The sequence below is a fragment of the Mirounga leonina genome, unplaced genomic scaffold (genome assembly GCF_011800145.1).
Source record: "Mirounga leonina isolate KUSES-001 unplaced genomic scaffold, KU_Mleo_1.0 Mir_150, whole genome shotgun sequence".
In the NCBI taxonomy this organism is placed as follows: domain Eukaryota; kingdom Metazoa; phylum Chordata; class Mammalia; order Carnivora; family Phocidae; genus Mirounga; species Mirounga leonina.
Genome location: NW_023270374.1, coordinates 24,580,306 through 24,592,439, shown reverse-complemented (window position 1 = coordinate 24,592,439; position 12,134 = coordinate 24,580,306).

Sequence of the window (12,134 nt, the reverse complement as noted above, 5' to 3'; positions counted from 1 at the left end):
GAATGATGGAAGGAGTTGGGATTTCTTTTGACTGCGGAGCTGCTACACCAGCCCTGGACCACCATACACAGTGAGAAACAGACTTTTATTGTCTTCAAGCCACTGTTATTTGGGATTTAAAATTTTAAGCGATACACATTTTTCCCAGGGAATGTGGGAAGATGTGAGATTCCAAAAGAAAAGCGCCAAGAATGCTGCCTGGTGCTAACTCCACTGTGATTCTCCTACAAGAAAGGATTTCTAGAGAAAGAATTTGTTTGTCATGACGATTCTGACCCTGCATCATGGCTGATGGAATCTTCTCAGAACTCAAATAAAATCAGGTCATTCTCATGCTCGAAATCCTTCCGTGGCTGCCCATGGTCACCAGACTCCAGAGTAAAGAAGAGAACTCCAAGGGCAAGGGTGCGGAGCATCCAACACCTTGCTACCTTTCCAGCTTCATCTCCCACATTGCTTAGGACTAATGCTATTTTGCTTTCCAAGAAATGCCTACCTGTGCATGAGGACAAGGGAAAAGCAGGGTCTGGGGATAATGTCTGGTGTCTTGAACCAGGCCTCACCTGAAGCCAGCATCACTGCGGACTTTTCAGCTCCTTGAACCAGTAGAAGGTCTGGTTTTGCTCAAGCCTACCTGCAGCTTAGAGAAGCCCAAACTGCACAAGAGCACAGCTGTGAGGGGTTTCAGGAGTCAGCAGAGGATGCCAGGTGTCCGGTGTGGTCCTTCCTGGGCTTTGCAATGAAACCATGCTGTAGTGATCTGCCCTGGACAACTATTCTCATCTTTTCTGAAAATCACAGGCCGGGGCACCCGGGTGGCTCAGTCAGTTAAGCGTCCGACTCTTGGTTTCAGCTCAGGTCATGATCTCAGGGTCCTGATCTCAGGGTCATGAGATCGAGTCCTGAGTCAGGCTCCCCCACTCAGCGTGGAGCCTGCTTGAGGTTCTCTCTCTGCCTCTCCTTCTGCCCCTCCCCCACTGGCTCTCGCTATCTCTCTCTCCCAAATAAATAAATAAATCTTAAAAAAAAAAAAAAATCACAGGAGCGCCTGGGTGGCTCAGTCAGTTAAGGGTCTGCCTTAGGCTCAGGTCGTGGTCCCAGGGTCCTGGGATCGAGCCCCGCATCGGGCTCCCTGCTCCGCGGGAAGCCTGCTTCTCCCTCTCCCACTACCCCGCTTGTGTTCCCTCTCTCGCTATGTCTCTCTCTGTCAAATAAATAAATAAAATCTTTAAAAAAAATAAAATAAAAATAAATCACAGAAAAACGAGAGCTTTCAGAGCCCCTGCTCTGAGACAACACTGTCCTCTAAGCTACACAGGTGGAAACACTCATGGGGGATGCACACGCTCATCACCTTGACCGTGGAGGCGGCTTCAGAGGTACACACGTTAAAACTTATCAGATGATTCACTTTACATATGGGCAGTTTATCACATGTCAATTTAACTTCAGTAAAGCTGTTTTAAAAAAAGAAAAGTTATTGAATTAGACACTAGATAAAATACAAGCTATTGCTTTCTCTTCATGTCCAAAGTTCCTCAGACAGAGCGTCCACCAGACATAGAGGCTACCATTTAGAACTGAGAAGATACAATATTTCATTTAGTCCACACAGCTCAGCACATAATTGTCTCTGTTCTTTAAAGATTTTATTTATTTATTTGAGGCGGGGAGCAGAGGGAAAAGGACAAGCAGATTCCTCACTGAGCGCGGAGCCTGACGTGGGGCTCAATCTCAGGACCCTGAGATCATGACTGGAGCCGAAACCAAGAATCAGACGCTTAACTGACTGAGCCGCCCAGGTGCCCCTGTCCCTGTTCTTTATATAAGAAAATGAGATAAAGTGACTTGCTGTGATTTTTCCATCTGCCTCGGCTCCTTATAAAGCACCTCACAAAACTGTAATGATTGATCCAATGTGACACAGGTACGAGGATAAATAATCCATGGGACATATATGTATTATTTTTACTAATGTCACTTCACCTTTGGGAAGAAAACAACTAACCAGAGTTGTGATCAAAGGGACTCTTCTACTTGACCCCTGTCCCAGGGCCCATGGGGTAGGAGGAGTCTTCCGCTCTTTGACTGGGATGGCCCATATCCAAAGGCCTTTCTGGGACTCACTGCCTTCAGGATAGGGGCTCCAGCACCCCTGTGTGGGCAGCAGGCTTTACTAGGTTCCTGTGATGTTATGATTTATCATAAGAAACATACAGATTCGGTCTTCATCTCCATTTCTGGCACACAGTGCCTAAATGCTTGGAATTTCCTGAGCAATAAGATCCAGGAGAGCATCTTTTGTCATATTTGGTGGTTTGTCATTGGTTCCTGAAAAATGTTCCCAGCCCTGAAGGTGAAGGAATTTCTTTTTACTCACCTGCGTGTTTGTTCATGAGGTGACTCTTTGGGAAGCCCCAAGGCTGGGGGCTGGTTGCCACGGGAACCAACCAGGCTCAGACTTTTGGCCCCACCCCACGGGCACCCCCAGGCAGTGGGCCGTGGCCAGGAGCTGGAGGTGGAATCCTCGGCCTATGGCCAATGATTTCATCAATCCTGCTCCTGTAATGAAGCCTCCATACAAATCCCAAAGTCCAGGCTCCAGAGAGCTGCAGAGTTAGTGAGCACACGGAGCAGCAGGTTGAGAAACACACCCCAGGGAACATGGAAGCTCCGCCCCCTTCCCTCCTACCCTGCCCCACGCATCTCTTCCACGTTCCCGAGTCATATCCCCTTATGACAAACAGGTGATCTAGGAAGTGAACTGTTTCCCTGAGTTCTGGGAGCTGCTCTAGCGATTCGTCAAACCTGAGGAGGGCGTCTTGGGAACCTCTGCTTGATAGCCCGCACTCAGAAGCACAGGAGACAACTTGAACTTGAAACTGCCATCTGACGGGAAGGGAGGGCGGTCCTGGGTGTCAGAATGGACTTAAGTGGTGGGACACCCAGCTGGTGTCGCAGAACTGCTGGATGCCGGGAAAACCCACATGTCTGGGCTCCGAAAGGAAGGGGTGTTGCAGTGGAGTGTTGAGAGCCCAGGGGCTCACGCGAGGGCTGCTTTCCCTTCGAGCTGCCCACAGCGCCCCCACCCAGGCAGCCTGGCACAGGGACCATGGTCTCAGGTGTTCTCGACTCACAAGTCCCAGGGGTCTCACTGGTCTCACTGTGGGACCTGCATCCTCTTTCCTCCAGATTCCCCGCCCCCCCAAGCTGTCCAGGTCACAAGAGTAGCTGCAGGCCAGAGGCCAAACCCTGGAGTTATGCTGGCCCTCCTACCCCACCTTCACCTGCTGCCCACCTCACCCCCGCTGGGCCCCTGAGCCCTCCCCAGCCCAGCCCTTCAGCCCTGAGGGCCCAAAGGATATGAGGATGCAGTTACTGAAGGGATCCCGGAAGTCAGACAGAAGGCCCAGAATGGACAAGTATTTGTGGTTCGCTTTTCTACATATACGCATTACACACACCCACAGGCAGAAATGGAGATCCATAGATCCATGTGTCTGACACCTGCCTCGGGATAATCACAACCCATAGGCTGTGAAAAGAGCTGGCAGATTTAATAATGCACAACCACTCAATACCTGTGTGATCTTGGGCAAACTACACATCTTCTCTGTGCCTCATGTTCCCTCCGTTAACAAGCTGGTAATGAGACCTGCCTGTGGGGTCATTGGAGGAGTGAATCAATGCACAGGGCTCTTCGTGTGTGTCCTGCTGTGGATCCCTTTGGCATCGAGTGAAATCATGGAGCCCTTCTCAGAATGCTGTTTTCAACTGCTTGAAATAAAATACATTGAATTATGAAGGAAACAAATTATATTAATTAAAAAGTGGTCCTCAAAATATTTTTAAAGAACACAGTTGTGATATGGTACTATACATGCTTTTTGGTGAACATTTAACTAACAAGCTCTAGTGGTCTCAAGATCTCGTAAGTACTGTAATTGCAAAATAATGATGAGTGCTAACAGTATTTGGAGATACCCATAACCACTGTGGTAGGATATGAAAGTAGCTATGATTTCTAATGGTGGCCAAGTTCCAGGCTCTGCTGACACTCTGTGGCTTGTGTCCCACATTCATAATCGAAGGAAGTGCTGAATTTAATTACAGGTGAATGAAGATGAATCCCATTCACGGACCCCAGCATGACCCCAGGTTAAGAATCCTTGAATTAAGGGGTGCCTGGGTGGCTCAGTCCTTAAGCGTCTGTCTTCGGCTCAGGTCATGATCCCGGGGTCCTGGGATCGAGCCCCACATCGGGCTCCCTACTCAGCAGGAAGCCGGCTTCTCCCTCCCCTACTCCCCCTGCTTGTGTTCCTGCTCTCGCTATCCCTCTCTCTGTCAAATACATAAAATCTTAAAAAAAAAAAAAAAAAAAGAATCCTTGAATTAAGACATATAATATGCTTAGAACAGCCCCTGGTACATAGCAAATGTTGATAAATATTATTATTACAATATCTTGTTAGTAAGATAATCTCTTTGTGTATAATTAATACCAAAACTGAGATTAAGATATTGTTAATAGAAGATGTAAATGGGAAAGGAAAGACTTCTGGGCCAAGAAAAGTACCTAAAGATGCCGCCCGATTTGAGCGGGAATGAGCCTGTCGCTCCAAACTGAGTAATATCTGGAGATCTTTAGGGAGAAGGAATCCTCCCGGACCTACCAGCGTTGATTTCCGTTGAGAAAGAGAGAGCAGGCCCGACATCCGGGAGCTGGCTTGGATGTGAGCAGCTGAGCCTGATGTCCTGTTGAACAGAAACCAAGACAAGGTGTTCTGTGCCTGATGAACCAAGACAAAAGCAAGACCGCTGTGTAATCATGTCTGAACAAAGACAAAACTCAACCACTTCCAAGCCACCAAAATGATGGATCCAGTGCCCCCGCCTCTGTAGGACTCACTCAGAGCCTTAGTCCTGCTCTGGTCCGCCTTCTCCACAGAGAAGGTTGATCAAGAGCCCAGCCATGGAACTACTCCCACTTCCTGACAGCCACGCAACCTAGAGGAAAACCTACTCCCTTAAACTCTCCTCAAGATCACCTAACACAAACCCAAATCCTATAATAAGCCTTTTCCAACAGCCTCCCTGAGATGCCTCAGAGTTCCCTATGGGGACGCAGCCTCTCTTGCTGCAATGAGTCATCAACCCAACTTGTCCGACTCCCGGAGCGCTCCTGGTGGTCTTAGGCTGGAGGGCATGGACAGAAAAACACTTGTTTGTGTATGCGCATAAAATGGGCTCTCAGCTCCTCAACCTGACAGCTCAAACAAGTAGGGGCGCCCAGCTGGCTCAGTCAGTAGAGCACGTGACTCTTGATCTCAGTGTCGTGAGTTCAAGCCCCATCTGAACACAGTTCTCAACTAAAATTTGGGGAAAAACTAAAAATTAAATACTAACACACTATAAAACTAGTTGTTGTTGTTGTTATTATTTTTATTATTATTATCATTCCACCAAGCAGTTATTATTATTATTATTATCATTCCACCCAAGCAGTCTCACTCATTCAAATTTCACCACCTCCCATAAAATCAATTCTGTGTCCATGTAGGATTAGGTTCAACATCATGTAACAGAAAACTCAGACAACATAGACTTATGAAAGAAAGTGGCTTGTGTAAGTCCCCCATGATGTGTGGGCTTAAACTAACTGGGAGTTGGCTCCTGGCTCCGAGCGTTGACAGTTTGGACTGGGCTCAGTGGGAAGGGCTTGTGTCTGAGTTCATCTCCCGTCTGCAATCAGCTGTGGTAGAAGGCCTCCTTCCCTTGGCTGCTGGTGGGCTATAGGCAAGGGGAGTGGAGGTAACTGGGCCACACATCCTCTCATCTCCGCAGGCTGCTGGGTTGCCCCCATGGTGGTCTCGGAGTCCCTGGGGCAGCAAGGCCCAGGCACAAGGCCTTTTCAAGCTTTGCCTTTTTCCCATTGACCAAAGCAAGTCACACGGCTCAGCCCAGATTCCAGGGACTCAGGTCTTGATGAGGGAAGCTGCAAAATCACATGGCAAAGGGGTTAGCATACAGGAATGGGAGGAATCTGAGATCATTACTGCAAAAGATCTACCTCAGTTTGTTTCATCTCTCATGTCAAAAAGTCTGGGGAGCCAACCGGAAAAAAACTCAATGACCAAAGTTGGAACAACTTGAGTGAAAACATAGAGCTGTATTGAGTTATAACCCAAAGAATAAAATAAATATTCATGAGTCCATTCTGGAATATGGATATATTAAAATGTGATATTTATCAAATCAAATAAATGATTGAGTAAATTAGTGGATGGATGGATGGATGGACGGATGGATGGGTAGATAGAAAGATAGATGATAGATAGATAGATAGATAGATAGATAGATAGATAGATAGATATAAACAGAAGAAATAAATCTCTTGTGCAGAAGAGCTCCAAGTAATTTACATAAGATGTTCCACCCTTAAGGAAGGGAAAATAAGTCCCCACGCCTTAAGTCCCCACGCCTTAAGCCATAACCCCACGCCTTATGTGCTGCACATAGTGACCTAATTCCAAAGAGCACAGCACAGAAAGAGAGAAAAAAGAATAACTTTAGAGAATCTGACAGTGATCAAAGTTCAGATCCATATGTATAAGTCGTGTTGGCAGTATCTACCCTTGAGAGACTGTGAGAACAGCCACTTTATCTCAGTGGTCTTCCTCCCAAAACACATTCCCCTGGTCTAATTATAAAATCTTCAGACAAATCAGGCACAACATACCTGACAAGTACTCCTCAAAACTGTTTAGGTCATTAAAAACAAAAACAAAAAATCTGAGAAACTGTCACAGTCAAGAGAAGCCTAAGAAAACATGACAACTAAATGTAATTTGGTATCTTGGATGGGATCCTAAAACGGAAAAAGGACAGTTAGGAAAACCTGAGGAAATCTGAATGAAGTACGGATTATTTTTAGTTAATAATAACGTAACAGTATTGGTTTGTTAATTGTGACAAGTGTACCATACCAATATAAGATGTTAATAATAGAGGAAACTGGATGTGGTCTATATAGAAATTCTTTGTACTATCTTTGCAATAATTCTGTGAATCAAAAGCTGTTGTAAGAAAAATTAAAAGTGTATTTAAAAAAAGATCAATCCAGGCCAGGGCTGGTGCAGTCTCTATGGTATTATCAACATTTCACATTCCCACTAGTTTTGTGTTGCTTCATTCTTATCTTATGGCTTCATCCTCAAGATCAATTCTTGACCCAAAATGGCTGCTGGAGCTCCAGCCATAATGCCTGAGTTCCACATAGGAAGAAGGAGAAAGAAGGGAAACTCTGCTTTCATCCCAGCTGTATCAGTGTCTTCCAAGGATATTTCCCAGAAATCTCACCTAACAACTTCTTCTCATTGGCCACCAGTAGCTGCAAGAGAGGTTGAGAATGTAGTCTTCTGTGTACATCACAACTGGAATAAAATCAGAGGTTGGTCAACAAAGAAAGAGGAGAGAAGGGAATTCCATAGGCAACTGGCAGCCTTTCAGGTGCTATTAGAATTCCATTTAAAGATGAGGAAAAATGAACTTCAGAGAAATCAGTGACTTGCCCATGGTCTGTGGACCAAGCAAGGAGGAAGATGGATTTGACCTCAAAAGCCATAACTCTTAAGCCTATGACCCTAACTGCCGAGGCACGGCATCAATGTAACAACATTAATTCAGTGATAGGGATGCTGTTGCTTTGCTAAGCCTGAATTGCAACTAACAGAGTGAATGTGGGACATTCAGTCATGCTGCCATTTCTGTCGGTTGGTCACACACTTCTGCCCAACTCTGTGTGCTAATGACATTATTCTCCCACCACTTGGCTCTGTTTCACCCACAGTGACCTCTGCATCACCTGGCCTTCACTTAGCAGGAATTCATCTTTACATTTCAAAGCCACCCCTGCCTCATCCCTCAGAGCTGGTGACAGTGGTCAAGATCACAGGCTCTGGGGTCAGCCCCGGGTTCAAAACCTGGCTGCACCCCTTGCTCGCTGTTGACCTGGTTGCAAATTACTTCACCTCTCTGTGCCTCAACTTCCTGGTCTGTGAAACGGGGAGGATAATAGTCCCTATCTTACAGAGTTGTTGTGAGGGGTAAATGAATACTCCGTGAAAAGTGCAAAGCACAGTGCCTGGCCCCTAGTTAGTGCTCAGTAAATGTTATTCCTTGGTGCCAGTGTGATTGCCAGCCCAAATACAATCTCAGGTAGGACTCAGCTGTGGTCATGTAGAGGACGCATGAGATGCTTGAGTTACTTTTCTAGGGTTATCACCAAAATCCCTCTGGAGAACTCATTAACCACCACCCCGATATTTCCCCCTATATCAGCTTGGAAAACACTGATTTGGAGCAAAAAGCTTGGGCGTTTCAGATCTGGCTCAGACTCATTCCGCCATGACCTTGTGCTGTGACCTTGGACAAGGCCCTGTCAATCTCTGGAATCAGTTTGCTTGAATGGGATGTTGATACTATTGCAGAACCAAATGGGACCATTAATTGGGAATGGAATTTGTGATCTGTGATCTGCTGGTGGACCTGAGGTTCATCTGGGGGAAACAGGTTCTGCTAGTAATTATGGACTACTCCTGCCTACTCCAGGAACAGCTCCGCCTCAGGGCCGGGGTCTGGGAGACTCGGGAGCTCTCCAGGGTCTGTCCCAAACCTGCTATGTGGCTTTAAATAAAGCCCTCCCTCTCTCTGGTCCTCAGTTTCCCCACCTGCTCATGGAGGTCCTCCCTGCCCCTGGTTCCATCCCACTGGACCACACAGGGAGGCTAAGTGATTTACCTAAAGTCACATGTGCAGAACGAGACTGATTCCAGTGCTCTTTCTGCACAGAAGCACCCCAAAACTGCCTGCACGGACCAGAGGGGTCACTGCTCCATCCCATAGTCTGCCCTCAACCCCCAACAAGGCTCTGTCCCCTCCAGTCACCACATCGGCCAAGGGGAATGGGGTGACAAACACCAGAAAGTGACTAACCAAGAAGGTGAGCAGTGGATTTATGGGAAGGGGTCCCCCGGGTGGGGAAAGAACAAAGCCCCAGTATGAGGACTCAGGCATGTGCAGGGGCCTCGGTGGCAGAGCCTGTGGCTGTCCTCTCTAGGGTCCTGGCCAGGGATGACACATCTCCAACCACCCTCTGCCTGTGCGCCCTCCATTCAGGTGTCAACTTCCCAGGAGAGACTCTGGCTGCCCGGCCCGCAGTCAGGTGTCTGTTACCACCAGCGAGTCCGTTGTGCACAGAGGATAGCAGGCACAGCTCAAACGTGGCCAGTGGGGACACCGTTTGTGCCTATGACACACATTCCCACCTCCAGGCATTTGCACGAAGCTATTGCCATCGCTCTAGAGAAAAATAGGAGGTAGTTCCCAGAACTGCAAACAGAAATGAATGCACATTTTTATTTCCCAAAACCTGCCTGTGGGCTTAGCGTGTAGAAGCACCGTGATACTTGGGGCCTGGTTTTAGACGGTGCAGGGCCAGAGAGTTGGGGGGAAAGAACTAGTTTTGTTTGACCAGAAATACATGCAGGCCTGGCCCAGCCCACAAATGTTTGTCTCCAAGGAAACTAAACTTCCCTCGCCCTGGAGTCTCTCGCCTGTTGCCCCTTCCAGCAGGCACTCGGAACGATGATGATGATGATGATGATGATGATGATGATGATGATAAAACCAGCTGACAGTTTCTTGAGGTGCTCAACTAGGTCTCTGACCCGCATCTCATGTAATGGTGGGAATGACTAATAGCTCCATCTTACAGGTGAGAAGACTGGGGCTCAGAGGGCTTAAGTGATTAATCCAAGGTCACGGCTAGTTAGAGGCAGAGCCGGAATTTGAATCCCCAAATGGCCAACTGTTAGAGCTACAAGGGCCCTCCCAAACACATCTAGGCCACAGATCATTTCGAAGATGGGGAAACCAAGGCCCATAAGAAGGTAGAGTTTGGGGCCATGCACTTGTGCATTTATGGTGCTCCTACCAAGAGTTTCACGCACCTTAGCTCACTGACTATCTGGAGGATGGCCTTCTTGCTCCCAGTTTACGGACTGGACACTGCAGCTCAGCAAAGGGGCACCCCTTGACCAGAGTCCTGCAGCTGGTGAGTAGCACAGCTGGGATCCTAACCACAGGCCCTCTGACCTAAGCCTGTGCTTTGTCCTTCTCAGCTGGGGTCCCAGATTTGGGCCTGGCTCCTGCACCCTCGGGACCTGTTCTGCTGTGGGGGTGAGAACTCTACCTCCTGGCCACCTGGCTTGGCCCAGCAGGGAGCCTGCCTGAGCTTGCTGCCCCAGGAGCTCAGGGTATTCAGTGGGTGGCCAGAAGCCGGCTCTCTGGGGGGCCAGGGCCCCGATGGAGGAGGTGTTGGCAGAGGGGTTCATACTGCAGCCTCCTAGGAGATGAGAGGCTGGGCCTGCTGGGGCCTCTACGGCTGGGGCAGCTTCTGCCTGATGGTGTCTCTCTGTAAGAACCAGCGTTCAAGTCCTAGCTGCTCTCTGGGCCTCAGTTTCCCCATCTGTACATGAGGAGGTTGGATTTAAGGACCCTCTTAGCTCTGACACTATAGGATTCTAGGATGCTTGTATCAGTTATCCATTGCTGAGTAAACATTATCACAAATGTAGTGACTGAAAACCACAACCTTACGGTTTCTGTAGATCAGAAGTCCAGGCATAGCCAGGGTCTCTACTCAGGGTCTTTCTGGGCTGAAATCCAGCTGTCAGCTGGGTGTTGTTCCTTTGTGGAGGCTCAGAGTGGTTCAGGTGGTCCACCAAGTTCAGGTCCTGGTGGTTGCCGGTCTGAAGTGTATATTTCCTTGCTGGCTGTTGGCCGGGGTGGGGGTGGGGAGTCACTCTCGGCTGCTATCTGAGAGGCCACCTCAGATTCTATCACCCTTTGTGTCCTCTTTCCCTCGCCTCCCACGTCCAATACTTGCCCTGTCGGCTCCACTCTCAGAGCAGATCCAGAATCTGACCATCCGCACCCTCTGCCCCCTTCATCTCAGTCCCCCTCCTCCGTCTCCAGCCAGGACTGTGCAGTACCCTCCTCATCGGCCTCCCCGCTGCCTCCCTGGCTGCCCTGCAGCCCATTCTCCACTGGGCAGCCTGGCACAGGGGAGGATGTTCAAATACAAGTCTGATCCTGTCCCACCTCTGCTTAGAAACCGCCCATGGGTTCTCGGAGTAAAAGCCAACGTCCTCACCATGATCTCCAGGCCCTACCCTATGAAGCCCTATTACAACTGACCCCACCTCCAAGCCCTCTCCCCGCCCACTCACTCCATTCCCACCAGCCTGGCCTCCGTGCTGTTCCTCAAACACAGCAGGTACACCACCCACCCAGTTCCTCTGCCTACAACAGTCTTGCCACAGACATCCATGAGGCTTCCCTTGCCGCCTTCCAGTCTCTGATGAAATGTTACCTGCTTGCGGAAGCCTGCCCTGGCCACGCTATTTTATTTTTTTATAAGACTTTATTTATTTGACAGAGAGAAAGAGCACACAAGCAGGGGGAGCAGCAGAGGGAGAGGGAGAAGCAGACTCTCCACTGAGCAGGAAGCCTGATGCAGGGCTCAATCCCAGGACCCCGAGATCGTGACCTGGGCCGAAGGCAGATGTTTAACCGACTGAGCCACCCAGGCGCCCCTGACCACGCTATTTTAAAGCAGAATCCGGGGCGCCTGGGTGGCTCAGTCGGTTAAGCGTCTGCCTTCAGCTCAGGTCATGATCTTGGGGTCCTGGGATTGGGCCCCACATTGGGCTCCCTACTCAGCAGGGAGTCTGCTTCTCCCTCTCCCTCTGCCCCTCCTCCTGCTCATACTCTCTTTCTCTCAAATAAATAAATAAAATCTTTAAAAATTAAAAAATAAAAGCACAATGCCTACTTCTAATAAAGTTAAATATACACTTACCAGGAGGCCCAGCATTTACCCAAGAGACATGAAAGTGTACGTGCACGAGAGCTGTGCAGGGATGTTCATAGCAGCTTTATTTGTAATAGCCAAAACGTGGAGACAACCCAGATGCCCCTCAATAGACTGGATGAACAGACAAAACATGGGACATCTATACCCTGGACTATTCAGCAACAAAAAAAGACAGACACACAACAACATGAGTGAA